Source organism: Saimiri boliviensis, chromosome 2, assembly GCF_048565385.1.
Source record: "Saimiri boliviensis isolate mSaiBol1 chromosome 2, mSaiBol1.pri, whole genome shotgun sequence".
In the NCBI taxonomy this organism is placed as follows: domain Eukaryota; kingdom Metazoa; phylum Chordata; class Mammalia; order Primates; family Cebidae; genus Saimiri; species Saimiri boliviensis.
In genome coordinates this window covers 48,680,172-48,697,231 of record NC_133450.1, presented here as the reverse complement: position 1 = coordinate 48,697,231, position 17,060 = coordinate 48,680,172, and the positions used below count along the sequence as shown (strand labels likewise).

Here is a 17,060-nt window from a genome sequence, read left to right as displayed (position 1 = left end):
GGTAAAGAAATGGAGGGTCCAGAGGTCATGTAATCTACTCAAGTTTATGTAGACTGCAAGTGATAAAAATGCTATTTAAATCTACATAAGGCAAAAACTCTTTCTTGCACCAGACCAGTGGTTCTCAAACTTAAGCTCACATCAGAATCACCCTAACACTCAGAGTTACTGGGACAGTATTTCTAGGATAGGAAAAGGGATTTGCATTTTGAATACTCTCCCTAGAGTTGCCAATGCTGCTGACCCAAGCACCATGCTTTGAGAACCTCAGCCCTGGAGACTGCATTTGGTCACCAAGAACATTTGAACTCATAGTACCATCTGTAAATAGTCTCACTTTGCTCTACCGTGCCCTCGCTTTGCTATATCATGGTTCTTTCAGTAGCCCTCTTTTTCTGGACCTTTCCCATATTCCTACTTTAATGTAGGGACAATAAAAAATTATGATTACTTCCATAAATTTTGAACTAAAAGAAGGATCTTACCAAAGAAGATTGTCAGACACCTGCTTAAACTCATACCTTCTAGAAGGGATGAAAAAAGAAAATGTAGCTAATTGGTACTAAGGAAGAAGTCTCCCCTGTCACAAAACTCAAATTTTCACTATTATTTGCCTTAATAGAAACTGGAGAATATCCAATAAAAGATCTCACCCACATGCCTTACTTTTATTCCTCTTTCATAAGTGACCTAGGAATAGAGATCAAGTTTAGCAAGAAAAAATAAGTGGGTTTTCTCCTGAGAACTCATTATTGGAACAAGCAAGTGCCATTTCTAAATTTTGTGAAATTCTTAGATCACCATGACAAAAATGTGGAAGGGACTTAAAACTTAATCTTTAAAAACAAATCAAATTGAAGAATAGTCACTTTTGTCTACTTAGTTGTACTCAGTAATAGAAAATCAGTAATCAATTGGAAATTGGCAAGATAACAACTGTAGATAAGCAAGTGGGTCAAGATGTATATGTTATAGTATGTGGAAGTACACCTCCAGTGTTCTCTGTCCTATATTAGACGATTTAGGTACGAGTGGAAAAAGCAAACTGTTTCTCCTACTACACTCTTTCAAGACAGAATGCTTCTGTGACCAAATGTTTGGGAAATTTTCCCCAAACACCAAGAAAACAATCAATTATGCAGTGAACACCAGATAGGATCCTATAATTTAATTCAATTCTAACACTATTTACCTGGAGATAGCATCAGATCCCACAGGCTGGGAGCTCAGTCCCACATGACTGCCCCCCACGTCTGACGCCAATTGCAAGTGCAGCTTCCTGTGTTTCCGACTGGCTGGTTTCCCACAACCCGCTTCTTGGGTTCAATTAATTTGTTAGAGCAGCTCACAGAACTCAGGGAAACACTTATTTATGTTTCTCCATTTATCATAAAGCACATTACAAAGGATACAGATGAATTTGCCAGATGCAAGATGTACATAGGGTGAGGTATGGGAAAAGGGTGCAGAGCTTCCATATCGTCTCCTGGTGCACCACCCTCCAGGAACCTCCATTGTACAGCTATATGAAAGCTCTCTGAGCCATCTTCTTAAGAGTTTAGGAGTTTTACATCAATATGTGAACATGATTGATCAAATTATTTGCATTGGTAATCAATGTGACCTATAGCTCCCTCCTGTCTCTGGAAGTTGGGGGGTGGAGTTGAAAGTCCCGACCCTCTCTAATCACTCCTTGGTCTTTCTGATGACCAGCCCACAGCCTGATGCTATGTAGGGGTCACCAGCCACCAGTTACATCATTAGCATAAAAAAGACACTCTTATAACTTAGGAGATTTTAAGGTCATATATCAGGAAATTAGGAAGAGAACCAAATACAGTCATGTGTATTCATGGGAGCACTTCTGATAAATGCACTGTTAGGTGATGTCATCATTGAGGCAACATCAAAGAGTACATTTACACAAACCTAGATGGTATAGCCTACAACTCACCTAGGCTGTATAGTGTAGCCTATTGCTCCTAGGCTACAAATCTGCATGTCATGCTACTATCCTGAATATTGTAGGCAACTGTAACATAATGGTAAATATTTGTGTATCTAAACAAAACTAAACATAGAAAAGGTATAGCAGGCTCATGCCTGTAATCCCAGCACTTTGAGAGGTGGGTGAATCATGAGGTAGGTGGATCTCAAGGTCAGGAGTTCAAGACCAGCCTGGCCAATATGGTGAAACTCTGTCTCAACTAAAAATACAAAAATATCTGGGTGTGGTGGTGTGCACCTGTCCCATGACTTGTGAGGCTGAGCCGGAGAATCACTTGAACCCAGGGAATGGAGGTTGCAGTGAGCCAAGATTGCATCTCTGCACTCCAGCTGGTGGGATAGAGCAAGACTCCATCTCAAAAAATAAAAAAGATATAGTAAAAAACACGGTATAATAATCTTAAAGAACCACTACCCTATATAACTGAGAAGCATGACTGTAAATATTTTACAAAATGAGAAGACTCAGGATTGGTGCATAACTCAGCTTTAATCAAGAAGAAAGCAATGTCAGTGATGGGACTTGAGGAAGAAATTGATGTTCTGTTATTTCATAAATAGAGGAAGCTGGACAGGTAGGAAAATCACTATTCTTAATCAGAATCACAGGTCCAGGGAAAGAAAGCAAAAATGTAAAAGTACCACATGCTGAGTATTTTAGGCTCCTTTTCACTTTGGTCTAAGGGAGAGAAAGTCTTCTGAAAGTCATTATTTCTTCTCTCTTCCTCTTTCCTATACTCAACTTCTAATTATCTTCCCTTTTGCCTTTGGATTGTTGCTGATCTCCAAGTAGTTGGGGAAATAAATGACAAGGCTTTTAGACAACATTCTAATTTCTAGCGAAAAATAAGTGCAAGTCTTCTATATGAAGAGAAAGATTTTCTACTGAGGGAAGAAGAAACAAAAAATAATGACTGATGCATATTAAAAGATTTAAATTAGATAGTTGGAATAATTATACAACTATTAAAAACATTTGCTGCTACTGAGGGTATCAATGTAAGGAAGCTTTTCAAGGCTACAACAGAAAACGTTATCTCTATGAGAAACACTCATACCTAAACAGAGAGGGTCAGGAAATTTTCTAATCCTATGATACTATGAAAACAGAAATTGAGCATTAAGGCTGTGCAAACTAATATTTGCACAGTATTTGTCAATGTGGTGAACAATCATATGGTCATTAAAATAGACACCAGGACAAAGTCAGAAGGGAAATATCTTTGTGGGACTTAGCTCTAGATTTCTTAAGGATGAAGATTCTGTTTCAGTGTGATTTATCCCAGGTCATGCCAGGTCAATAATTGCTTAATTATTCCTTTTAAATGCCAATCTCCATGCTCAGGTCAATAATTACTTAATTAAAGCCTTCTACATGCCAATCTCTATGCTAGGTGTCTCTGATACAAAAATGAATAGGACAAAGTCTCTACCTCATGTGTCTTTTGGTCAGCCAGATGTTCTATTCCCCTTAGAGGGGTACCTGTTTTCAGCCTCTCTAAGTGGATTTATCTCACATGAAACCTCTTCAGGTCTCTGCCATTCCCAGACATAAGGAAAGTACAACCAGAGTATATCTTTGTAGAAATATGCTTCCCCTTTTCTTCCCGATTCATCTCAGCTGTACCCGGTATGTTCTAAAAAGGATACTATAAACCATAAATTCATAAACCCATTTATAATGGCATAGCTAGGCAGGAGAACTGCCATTCAACTGATATAATAAGCCTCCAGGAATAAGCTTCAGTGCTTGACTGTTACAGTAGTCAGCAAAATCCACAGATTTAATTACACCCGAGTAATTGCAGAAAAGATCATCCATTATTCTAACTACTCTGAAAAAGAAGAGTCTATACCCTGAAACGACTCTGTGGTAGCATAAACGGAGATCTATTCATTAGGACCATAAAATAAAATGGAAATCTGTTTTCTTTTCAGAGCAATGTGATTACCATCACCAGTAATGATATTATGGAAGGAAAAATATATTTTCTGCTAAGACACACACATTTTCCTTTTTGCCTTTGCCTTTATTTCTTCCTTTGAAGTGACCATATTAAGTAAGACTTGGATAACTTGGGGTGGTCCCAAATGTTACACCCTTGTGCCCAGATTTGGTATCTTTTAAACAAAAAGATTCAGAATCCCCAACATACAGTCACTTCTCTCCACCAATTCTAAAAGCATTTGGTTTTTATTTTTTAAACTCCTTTGGTTGTATTCATAGCATGCAGATTAAAAGATGAATGCAGCATTACTCTTATAGAAAGACTTATTTAAATTGGAAATGGAACTAGGTATTGAGGAGTTACAGAGGTTAAAAAACTAGAAATAAGGTCTTAGCAGGAGGAGGCCTAGGTATTTGATTTTTTTTTTTTTTTTTTTTTTTTTTTGTAATATAAAAGGAGGATTTGGAGCAAGGATTATAAAGCAGAGTAAGCGGTTTGAAAAGAAAAAAGAATAAGGTTATATATGGCAGACCCAAAAGAAGCTTGTATTTTATTTCATTTTAATTAGGGATTTAATATATTTGTGAACATTGAAATCATAATAAAGCAGAATAGGACTAGACAGAATAGTAGTTAAGATTTGAAATTTTAAAAATTATTTTCCCAATAAAAATGTGACAGTTGATTAGGGATAAAGGGATGAAGAACAGAGCAATTAAAAGAAGGGTTTTCAGTCTCTGGCCGAAAGTTAAGAGAAAACTGAGTGAAGGAGGAGACCTGTTGATGGAAAGACTAAGGCAGGAGTCGTGGTTAGGACAGAGGGAGCCGGGGAGAACAAATGCTTTGTATCAGGCATTGAGAAAGCAAGGAAAATGTGGGGACAGAGAAGGCTGATGACTGACCAGAGGTGTAGCTATAACTTCTTCTGTTATTTATTTTTTTTCCTCTAAAGTGTGCATATTTATAAAATATGTGATTTTTATAGAGACCGTTAACATTTATCCTCTCATTTCATCTCAATAGCATTCTTCTATATTTAGGAAAAATATCCTGATTCTCATGTTGCAGATGGTGAAGGTGAGGCATAGATATGAGAGACCCTCAAATCATATTTAAAGGACGAACTGAGAGTAGGTTGCAAGTCCTTTGGTTTCTAGTTTAATCATCCTACAACTATGCCTTCCCATGGGAGTTTCAGGCCACCACCTCTCCCTTTTCCATGGCCTAGGCACAGGGAAGAGATTTATGGTTCATATCGGAATATCGAACTTTTTTTTTAAATTAGATAGTTACCTTTAAAATCTGAAGAGCTGCCAGGTGAAGGAAAAACAACATGTATTGTGTTTTCATACAAAGGACAAGATCAAAAGTAAAAGATGAAAGCTACAGGAAGATATATTTTCTAAAGAGTATTTAAAAAAAAATTTTAATACTTAAAATTTTGAACTTTTTAATGTTTAGTTTCTTTATTGATAATGAGTTCCCTGTTACATGAATTTATCAGGCTGTTCTTGCATTGCAATAAAGAAATACTTGAGACTAAGTAATTTATAAACAAAAGAGGTTTAATTGGCTCGCAGTTCTGCAGTCTGCACAGGAAGCATGATGCTGACATCTGCTCAGCTTCCGGGGAGGCCTCAGAAAACATTAAATCATGGTGGAAGGAGCAGATGCGATCACATGGCCAGAGTGGGAATAAGAGAGCGAGAAGGAGGTGCTACACACTTTTAAACAACCAGATCTCAGGAGAACTTACTATCACCAGGACAGTACCAAGAGGGATGGTGTGAAACCATTCATGAGAAATCTGCCCCCATGATCCAATCACCTACCAGGCCCAACCTCTAACACTGGAGATTACATTTCAAATATGAGATTTGGGTGGAGATACACATCCAAACCATATCAATCAGGCATTTGGGTAAAGACTGAATGGCCATCTGTGAGGAATATCATAGAGAAAGATACCACCTAGATAAAAATTGAACTTTATAACATCCAAAAATTCTTCCAAAATTCATATGCTCTTTGGTTTTCATTGATTGTTCAAGACCCACTCTTTCTTTTATATCATGTTTGCTAGAACAGAGTAATCATCTGCTGAGTCAGGAGAAAGTAAGCAGAGAAAAACTAAATAAATAAAGACAATAATCCCCCCATACCTTTGGAAATGTAAAGGCTAATAATAGCAGTCTTTCTCTGGCTAACTAATATATCTTCTCATTACTTGAAGGATTATAAATCATTCTACTATAAAGACACATGCATATATATATTCATTGCAACACTGTTTACAATAGCAAAGACTTGGAACCAACTCAAATGCCCATCAATGATAAACTGGATAAAGAAAATGTGGCATATACACACATGGAATACTATGCAGCCATAAAAAAGGAAGGATGAGTTTATGTCCTTTGCAAGGATATGGAAGAATCTGGAAACCATCATTCTCAGCAGACTTACACAAGAACAGAAAACCAAACACCACATGTTCTCACTTATAAGTGGGTGTTGAACAATGAGAACACATGGTCACAGGGAGGGGAACATCATGCACCAGGGCCTGTAGGGGGTGGGGGTGCTAGGGGAGGGATAACATTAGGAGAAATACCTAATGTAGATGACAGGGGGATGGATGCAGCAAACCACCATGGCGTGTGTATACCTATGGCATTGTTTTATCTCCCTACCTATGTAACAATACAGCACGATCTGCACATGCATCCCAGAACTTATAATATTATATATATATATATATATGTGTGTGTGTATATATATGTAATATATATGTATATATGTATAATACACACACACACACACACACACACACACACATATCTTCTTTTATTCTTTCCAAGAAGTTATTTGACAAACTTCTTGTGAGGACAGATTTCCCAGATTTAATCTGTCTGTTCTTTCTTTTTTTTTTTTTTTTTTTTTTTTTTTTTTTTTTTTTTTGTTTGTTTGTTTTGTTTTTTGAGACGGAGTTTCGCTCTTGTTGCCCAGGCTGGAGTGCAATGGCACGACCTCGGCTCACCGCAACCTCCGCCTCCTGGGTTCAGGTAATTCTCCTGTCTCAGCCTCCTGAGTAGCTGGGATTACAGGCACGTGCCACCATGCCCAGCTAATTTTTTGTATTTTTAGTAGAGACGGGGTTTCACCATGTTGACCGGGATGGCCTCGATCTCTTGACCTCGTGATCCACCCGCCTCAGCCTCCCAAAGTGCTGGGATTACAGGCTCGAGCCACCGCGCCCGGCTGTCTGTTCTTTCATAATGGATGTGTGGCTCTTCAGTATAAAGAATTTCCAATCCTGATGTTGATATTATATTTCTGGATATTTGGAATACAGCATTTCAATACCCAGAAAATTTGTGAGCTTCTCATTGAAATTATTAAAAATATTTTTATTTTTAGCTTAATTTTCTCCTGAATCAAAGCATATAATATAAAATGTTTTAGTAGTTGGTTGAATAGTCCATGAAAGCGCAAAGCTTCAGGTCATGTTTGAGCCATGACTAATGCATTTCACTGAGTCTTTACTACATTTCACTCTCTGTAAAGTTTCACTAGAGTTAGGACCACCAGACTCAATTTAGGTTCATTATCAACAAGCTATGGCCAATGCATCTAATTTCTTTCTTAAAAAATTATTAGATTGAATAGCCTTAGGATGCAGAAAGCATAGCAAACATAAGCATGATATGCCTGGGCTTTAGCAAGGGATTTAATAGGGTCAATAACAATGGTCTTAACAACAGATTAAGAGATTCAGACTTAGAAAGGAGGACATTTTAGATAGAGAATTACGATTTTTAAATATTCAGACTAAAATGGTACTAAGCAATGGATACAGATTAGGAAGGAGAGCATTTTCCCTTAGTCATGTACCACACAAAACGATTTCCAAAGTCTTGCATGGTGACTTAGAGGGCATGGTCATCACATTCTCAGATAACATAGGCTTAAAGTGGATAAAGAACATACTAGATATTACAATCAAACTGCAAAATTTAGCTGGGGGTGATGGCACATGTCTGTGATCCAAAATACTGAGAAGGCTGAGATGGGAGTGTCTTAGCCTATTTGTGTTGCTGTAAAGGAATACTTGAGGCTGGATGATTTAAAAATGAAAGAGGTTTGACTCATGGTTCTGCTGACAGTACAAGAAGCATGAAACCAGCATTTGATTCTGGTGACAGCCTAAGGCTGATTCCACTCATAGTAGAAGGAGAAGGAGAACTGGTATATACAGATCACATGGCAAGAGAGAAAAAAGAGGGTCAGGCTCTTTTCAACAACAAATTCTCAGGGGAAATCTAGTGGGAACTAATAGATTCACTCACTCCCCCTTCCCCAAGGAGGGCATTAATCTAGCCAACGAATCTCCCCCTATTATCCAAACACCCCTATTCAGCCCCCCCTTCAACATTGCAGATCAAATTTCAACATGATATTTAGAGGGGCCAAATATCCAAACCATAGCAGGATGTTCCCTTGAGCCCAGGAGTTCAAGGCTGGAATGCTGTATGACTGCACATCTGTATGGCCACTGCACTCCAGCCTGAGCCACATAGTGTGACCTTGCCTCTAAAAAAATAAAAACAAAAAAGCCTCCAAAATGTCTGTTAGACTGGACCAAAATCAGTTTTATAAAATTAAATAAGATTAAATTTAACAGAGATGAATGCATGTGCATTTTAGACTGGAAAAGCAACTCTACCTGAAAAGATGAGGTAATGATATCACACAGCAACATTATATATGATAAGGTCTTATGGATTTTAATTGACAATAAGCAGAGTGTGAATAAAGTAATGTGATGCTTCAAAAAAAAAAAAAATGAGCCTAGGCTAAATTCACGGAAGCTCAGAATCAAGAATGATGGAATTTATGTCAACTCTTTTATAAACAGCTAAATTATTGCATTTTTGTTTTTGGCTTTGCATTTTTAACAGATTTTAGTTAAAATAAAAAAAAAACTGAACCTAGAAGATAAATCAGAGTAAGGACGGCCTTAAAACCATACTTGTTAAAGAAACATCAGAGGACGTAAGACATTTTAATCCAAAGAGAATATGATTACTATCTTCAAATACTTGAATGGCTTGAATGTTAGCACAGATGTTAGATTTGTTCCATGACTCCAAAGAGTGGAGCTGTTAGAACAAGAGAATGGAAGATAAGAGGGAAATTTTAGTTAATCTAAAGAGGAATATTTTTATAGTCAAAAGTATGCCAAAATTAAGTGGGTTGCCCCACTACAGGTTTTTAACCATTGACTAGATGTCTATGTGAGGATATTGTAAAATTTGTATATTCTGTAGCATCTGGACTGTGAACAACATCTTCAAACAATTGAAAGTTTACTATTCTAGGGAGATAAAACAATGCCAAAAAAAACTGAAGCTCGATTTCCTTCCTTTCCAATTTGCTCAAATCATTTATTCTCTCCTTACTTCTATTTTCTTGCCTGTGAAATGTAGGTAATACTATTTGCCATCTCAGGTCAGATGGAAAAGTCTGTAATGAGTTTGGAGCCGAGAGTATTCTTCACCATAAATTTTCCATGTGTTTCTGTTGCTGTTTTTTAGAAAAAAAAAAAAAAAAAAATTCAAAGTTTTCTGCTTGAATGAGAATCAAATTCAAAGTTTGGGAGAATGCCCTCAAATTATTTCTTTTTCTCTTTCAAAAATAAAAATTGGATGTGATTTGGGCCAATCAGTCTCCTTGATAAGGCAAATAGCAATACAGCTGCTGGATGTTCCCAAGGCTTTATATGAATTGTGTTCTACTAACCCAGGGACTCCCAGGTTTTACTTAAACATATTGGCCTAGAGCCAGCTCATCCATCATGCAAGTCTCTAAACAAACGAAGACCAGACTGCCCAGGCAGAGCTGAACAGGAGGCAGCAACTGGAGGATTAAGACTAATTCCAAATTGTACTTGCAATACATTTCAAATATTCACTCAGTTTTTAACAGTATTTTTCTTGAATCTGATATTTCTTCTCTCATATCCTTTTATTTCTAGACCTATTTACTCAAAAGAAGAGCAAATCAATTAAAAATAAAGCCTCTGAAAGAAATGCCTGATAGCTCGTACAGTTCTTCTATGACTCAAATACAAGAGGGGAGGAGATAAATGGAAAATCACAAGGCAAGTATGATTTCCACAAAATACTGAGATTTTTCATTTTAAAATACCTGACTTCTAAATTAAACACCCCTCAGCATTTCTGTAATGATTATGAATAAAGCTTTCATTTTTGACATCCTAATTACTTTTGTTGACAGGTGGGATTTTTTTTTCAATTTTATTTTTCTTTTTTCTGTTTTATTTGTTTAAATCAAAAGAAAAAAAAGCACTTAATTCTGCCCAGATATAAAAAATGTCAAAGAATACAAGGCTATTTGTTTGGCTAGGTCCATTTATTGAAAATACTCAATATTTAGAAAATGGTGATGAAGGATGCATTGCATTAATTTTATAAAGTGTGAGAAGGCTCCAAAAAGGAGAATAATCATAATGCATAATATGAGTAGGCTGTCAAAATACAATGAAAATAAATACTACACTTTTTCAAAGATATACAATTTAGGCATCTGAGTGAAGTTCTTAAATAGCTCTATAATGCTTCTGACAAAGGAGATAACTCATAGTAGGCATTTGTTGTGTGACTGTAGATTTATAATTTTAGCAGATTGATGTCATTTATTGGGGGTATAAATATCAACTATTTTCTCAGCATTCAATTTTTTAAATTGTTTTTCCTGTATTCTTCATGCTATTTTGATTTGGATAAGAGGCACAATTGATATGTTCTGTATCTAATTTATAATCCAACATGCAAAAGATCTCTCAGTTTTGTTAAGTTTATCTACGAGATCATCCATGCATTCAAGGCTAAATAAATTGAGAATACAACAAGAGTAAAACATATTGTAAAGAAATGGCTCTCATGCATAAGAGGAGAGGATATATTTATTATTAATGATAAGGAACATTGTTATTGGATTTTCAAATTTCACATCAAGTCACATGGCATCCCAGAGCCATTTGTGCACAAGTGCCCAGAGAGAAATAAAAATAAAATCATCCAAAAATTTTATCATATTCCATATTATACAGATCAAACATTGTGTTTGTAAAATTAATTTTATTTTGCTTTATTATATTTAGTTTCCATTGTGGACTAGAGGAAAAACCTAGAAAACTCCAAGCAGATATTTGGCATTTGTTCTTTGTATTTTATCCCTGTACATGAATAAAATAGAATGTGATCAGAGACCAGAGAATAAATATTTTAGGCTTTGTGAGCCATATTGAATTTGTATCTCTGTTGTAACTACTTAACTCTGCTATTGAAAGCAGCCATTCAGTAATAAATAGCCTACCAACCAAAAAAAAAAAAAAAAAAACAAGATCAGACAGATTCATAGCTGAATTCTACCAGAGGTAAAAAGAGCTGGTACCATTTCTACTGAAACTATTCAAAAAAATTAAAAAGAAAGGACTCTTCCCTAACTCATTCAATGAAACCAGCATTATCCTGACCAAAACCTGACAGAGATACAACAACAAAAAAGTAAACTTCAGGCAAATATCCTTGATGAACATCGATGCAAAAATTCTGAATAAATATTGGCAAACCAAATCCACCAGCACACCAAAAACTTATCCACCGTGATCAAATGTGCTTCATCTCCAAGGTTGGCTCACGTATGCAAATCAGCAAATGTGATTCATCACTTAAACAGGACTAAAGATAAAACCACATGATTATCTCAACAGATGTAGAAAAGGCCTTTGATAGAATTCTACATTGCTTCATGTTAAATACTCTCAATAAACAAGGTACTGAAGGAATATATTTCAAAATAATAGGAGCCATATAAGACAAACCTACAGCCAATATTATACTGAATGGGCAAAAGCTGGAAGAATCCCCTTAAAAACCAGCATAAGACAAGGATGCCCTCTATCACCACCCTATTCAACATAGTATTGGAAGTTCTGGCCGGGGCAATCAGGCAAGAAAAAGAAATAAATATACTTAAATAAAAAGAGGTGAAGTCAAACTGTCTTTGTTTACAGATGACATGATCCTATATCTAGAAAACCCCATCTTCTCAGCCCAAAAGCTTCTTAAGTTGATAAGCAACTTCAGCAAAGTCTCAGGATGCAAAATCATTGTGCAAAAATATATCATTTCTATAAACCAACAACAGGCAAGCAGAGATCCGAACGGTGAATGAACTCCCATTTACAATTGCCACAAAAGGAATAAAAAACCTAGGAATAAGCTAATAAGGCAAGTGAAGGACATCTTCAAAGACAACTACAAACCACTGCTCAAGAAAATAAGAGAGGACACAAACAAATGGAAAACCAGTCCATGCTCATGGATAGGAAGAATCAACATCATAAAACTGGCCATACTGCCCAAAGTAATTTTAAGATTCGATGCTATTCCTATTAAATTACCAGAAGCTTTCTTCACAGAATTAGAAAAAAAAAATTAAATTTATATGGAACCAAAAAAGAGCCCAAATAGCCAAGACAATCCTAAGCAAAAAGAACAAAGCTGGAGGCATCAAGCTACCTGACTTCAAACTATACTTCAAGGCTACAATAACCAAAAAGCATGGTACTGGCACAGAAATAGACACATAGACCAATGGAACAGAATAGATAACCCAGAAATAAGACCGCACACCTAAAACCATCTAATCTTTGACAAACCTGATAAAACCAAGCTATGGGAATAGGATTCTCTATTTAATAAGTGGTGCTGGGAAACCTGGTCAGGCAGATGCATAAAATTGAAACTGGACCGCTTCCTTACACCATACACAATTCAAGATAGATTAAAGATTTAAATGTAAACCGAAAGTTATAAAAATCCTAGAATAAAATCAAGGCTTTTTTTCATATGTTTGTTGGCTGCTTAAAAGGCTTCTTTTGAAAAGTGTCTGTTCATATACTTTTTCTTCTTTTTGATGGGATTGTTTTTTTCTTATAAATTTGTTTATGTTTTTTGTAGATTCTGGATATTAGCCCTTTGTCAGATGGATAGATGCAAAATTTTTCTCCCATTCTGTAGGTTGCCTATTTACTGTGAAGATAGTTTCTCTTGCTGTGCAGAAGCTCTTTAGTTTAATTATATTTTATTTGTCAATTTTGTCTTTCGTTGCCATTGCTTTTGGTGTTTTAGTCATGAAATTTTTGTCCATGCCTATGTCCTGAATGGTATTGCCTAGGTTTTCTTCCCAGGTTTTTATGGTTTTAGGTCTTATGTTTAAGTCTTTAATCCATCTGGAGTTAATTTTTGTATAAGATGTAAGGAAGGGGTCCAGTTTCAGTTTTCTGCTTATGGCTAGCCAGTTTTTCCAACACCACTTATTAAATAGAGAATCCTTTCCCCATTTCTTGTTTTTGTCAGGTTTGTCAAAGATCAGATGGTTGTAGCTGTGTGACATTATTTCTGGGGCCTCTGTTCTGTTCCATTGTTCCATACATCTGTTTTGGTGTCAGTACCATGCTGTTTTGGTTACTGTAGCCCTGTAGTATAGTTTGAAGTAATGTAGCATGATGCCTCCAGTTTTGTTTTTTTTGTTTTTTGTTTTTTGTTTTTTGTTTTTTGTTTCGGATTGTCTTGGCTACACAGGCTCTTTTTAGTCCCATATGAAATTGAAAATAGTTTTTTCTAATTCGGTAAAGAAATACAATGGTAGTTTGATGGGGATAGCATTAAATCTATAAATTACTTTGGGCACTATGGCCATTTTCATGATATTGACTCTTCCTATCTATGAGCATGAAATGTTTTTCCATTTGTTCCATTTGTTTATGTCCTCTCTTATTTCCTTGAGCAGTGGTTTGTAGTTCTTGAAGAAGTCCTTCACATCCTTTGTAAGTTGTATTTCTAGGTATTTTGTTCTCATTGTAGTGCTTGTGAATGGGAGTTCACTTATGATTTGGCTCTCTGTTTCTCTATTGTTGGTGTATAGGAATGCTTGTGATCTTCTTACATTAATTTTGTATCCTGAGACTTTGCTGAAGTTGCTTATCAGCTTAAGTAGATTTGGGGCCGAGACAATGGGGTTTTCTAAATACACAATCATGTTATCTGCAAACAGAGATAATTTGACTTCCTCTCTTCCTATTTGAATACCTTTATTTCTTTCTCTTGCCTGATTGCCCTGGCCAGAACTTCCAACATTATGTTAAATATAAGTGGGGAGGGAAGGCATCCTTGTCTTGTGCTGGTTTTCAAGGGCAGTTCTTCTAGCACTTGCCCACTCTGTATGATATTGGCTGTAGGTTTGTTATATTTTGCTCTTATTTTGAGATGTGTTTCACCAATACCTAGTTTATTGAGGGTTTTTAGCATGAAGGGCTGTTGAATTTTATAAAAAGCCTTTTCTGCATCTACTGAGATAATCATGTGGTTTTTGTCCTTGGTTCTGTTTATGTGATGGATTATGTTTATTGATTTGCATACGTTAAAGCAGCCTTGCATCCCAGGGATGAAGCTGACCTGATCGTGCTGGATAAGCTTTTTGATGTGCTGCTGGATTCAGTTTGCCAGTATTTTATTGAGGATTTTCGCATTGACGTTCATCAGGGATATTGGCCTGAATTTTTTGTTGTTGTTGTTTCGTCTCTGCCAGGTTTTGGTATCAGGATGATGCTGGCCTCATAAAATGAGTTAGGGGGGAGTCCCTCTTTTTCTTTCCTTTTCTTTTTCTTTTTTTTTTTTTAATTTGTATGTGGTTCAGCTAAGGTATTTTATTTCTGTTTAAAGTCAAACACACTACATAAGTCATAGAAGGTACATTATATATTGGGAAAACATAAAACAAGTATAGTGGCTGCCTGGCTCACAATGATTAACACTTCTCTAAGAATGTCCAGATAATTCAAGGGTGCCATCATGTCTACCCTAGTATTCATAAATGTTTGCTTGACCTAGGCCAAGTTGATCCACGATTCCTATGGAAATTTAATTTTCAATGAAGAATCAAATTGACCTGGAGGTCACTGAACCTGAGTTATCTAAACTCAAGAAGTAGTCACTGAAATTTTAGCTTTATAATACGAAAAGAACCCTAAGATTTAGTTTTCAGTTGTTACCTCAATTCTATTAGTTACTCCAATATATTTCCAACAAATTATTTTCTTTTTCAAAACATTATGTATAAGCAGTAGAAATTCAACTCTGAAACTGGTAGAAGCATAGCAGGAGGAGTTCCTCTTTTTCTATTGTTTGGAATAGTTTCAGAAGGAATGGTACCAGCTCCTCTTTGTATCTCTGGTAGAATTCAGCTCTGAATCCATCTGGTCCTGGGCTTTTTTTGGTTGGTAGGCTATTAATTACTGCCTCAATTACAGAACTTGGTATTGGTTTATTCGGGGATTCGACCCATTCCTGGTTTAATCTTGGGAGAGTGTATGTGTTCAGGAATTTATCCATTTTTCTAGATTTTCCAGTTTATCTGCATAGAAGTGTTTACAGTATTTTCTGATGGTAGTTTGTATTTCTGTGGGATCAGTGGTAATATCCTCTTTGTCATTTTTTATTGTGCCTATTTGATTCTTCTCTCTTCTTTATTGGTCTGGCCAGTGGTCTATGTATTTTGTTAATCTTCTCAAAAAAAAAACAGCTCCTGACAAGGAGCCAAGGAGAAGAACCACCAGCTTTACAAGTCCTACACCAGCAGAATCATTGCAAAGATGATTCCCACTTCACTACAAGAAGAGATCAAAGAGATTCATCAAAGTGGCAGTAGTAAGTCTCTGGGCAACACTCCAGAGTTCGAGCCCTCTGACATTTTCTACATTTGCTGGAAAGGAAAGGAGACCATTATGAATGATGAGGTGACAAAGAGATTCTCAGCAGAGGAACTGAAGTCCTGGAACCTGCTGAGCAGAACCAATTATAACGTCCAGTACATCAGCCTTCAGCTCACGGTCCTGTGAGGGTTAGGAGCGTTGACTTGGTACTGCTTCCTACTGCCACTCAGGATAGCACTGGCTTTCACAGGGATTAGCCTTCTAATGGTGATCACGACTGTGGTGGGATGCTTGTCAAATGGGAGGTTTAAGGAGTTCATGATAAACATGTTCACTTAATATTTTACCAGATCTGTGTGTGAGCACTGACAGCCATTATCACCTACCATGACAGGGAAAGCAGACTGAGAAATGGTGGCATCCACGTGGCCAGTCATACCTTGCCGATCGATGTGATCATCTTGGCCAGTGATGGCAATTATGCCATGGTGGGTCAAGTGCATGGGGATTCATGGGTGTGATTCAGAGAGCCATGGTGAGGGCCTGCCCTCACGTCTGGTTTGAGAGCTCGGAAGTGAAGGATCACCACGTGGTAGCTAAGAGAATGACTGAGCACGTGCAAGATAAAAGCAAGCCACCTATCCTCATCTTCCCTAAAGGAACCTGCATCAATAATACATGGGTGATGATGTTCAAAAAGGGAAGTTTTGAAATTGGTGCCAAGGTTTACCCTGTTGCTATCAAGTATGCCCCTCAATTTGGCGATGCCTTCTGGAACAGCAGCAAATATGGGATGATGACGTACCTGCTGTGAATGATGGCCAGCTGGGCTATTGCCTGCAGCATGTGGTACCTGCCTCCCACAATCAGAGAGGCAGCTGAAGATGCCATCCAGTTTACAAATAGGGTGAAATCCGCCATTGCCAGGCAGGGAGAATTTGTGGACCTTCTGTGGGATGGGGGCCTGAAGAGGGAAAAGATGAAGGATACATGTAAGGAGGAGAAGCAGAAGCTGTACAGCAAGACGATTATGGGGAACCATGAGGACAGAAGCCACTCCTGAGCTTGCCTCGAGCTGGTGGGGGCCACGTTGCCAAGAACCAAGGGGCTAGGAGCTGGAGTTCTCGTTCTCACCACCACTCCTACTGCTGCTTCCTTTCCAGACACCAGGGTTTCCAGGGCTGCTCTGGAACGCAAGACGCCAGCTTTCACCCAGTCCCAGCGGGATCCCAGTGCACCCGGCACAGCCTGTCCTTGGTGGTCTGAATGGATGTTGTGGGTGTCGCTACCCAGGAGATGTC

The 17,060-nt window shown here is 37.3% G+C and overlaps 1 pseudogene; it reads left to right on the top strand.

The window, feature by feature from the left end:
* Nucleotides 1-16,011: 16,011 nt before the first annotated feature.
* On the top strand, nucleotides 16,012-16,822 carry LOC101051254 (glycerol-3-phosphate acyltransferase 4 pseudogene; annotated as a pseudogene).
* The last annotated feature ends 238 nt before the right edge of the window (nucleotides 16,823-17,060 follow it).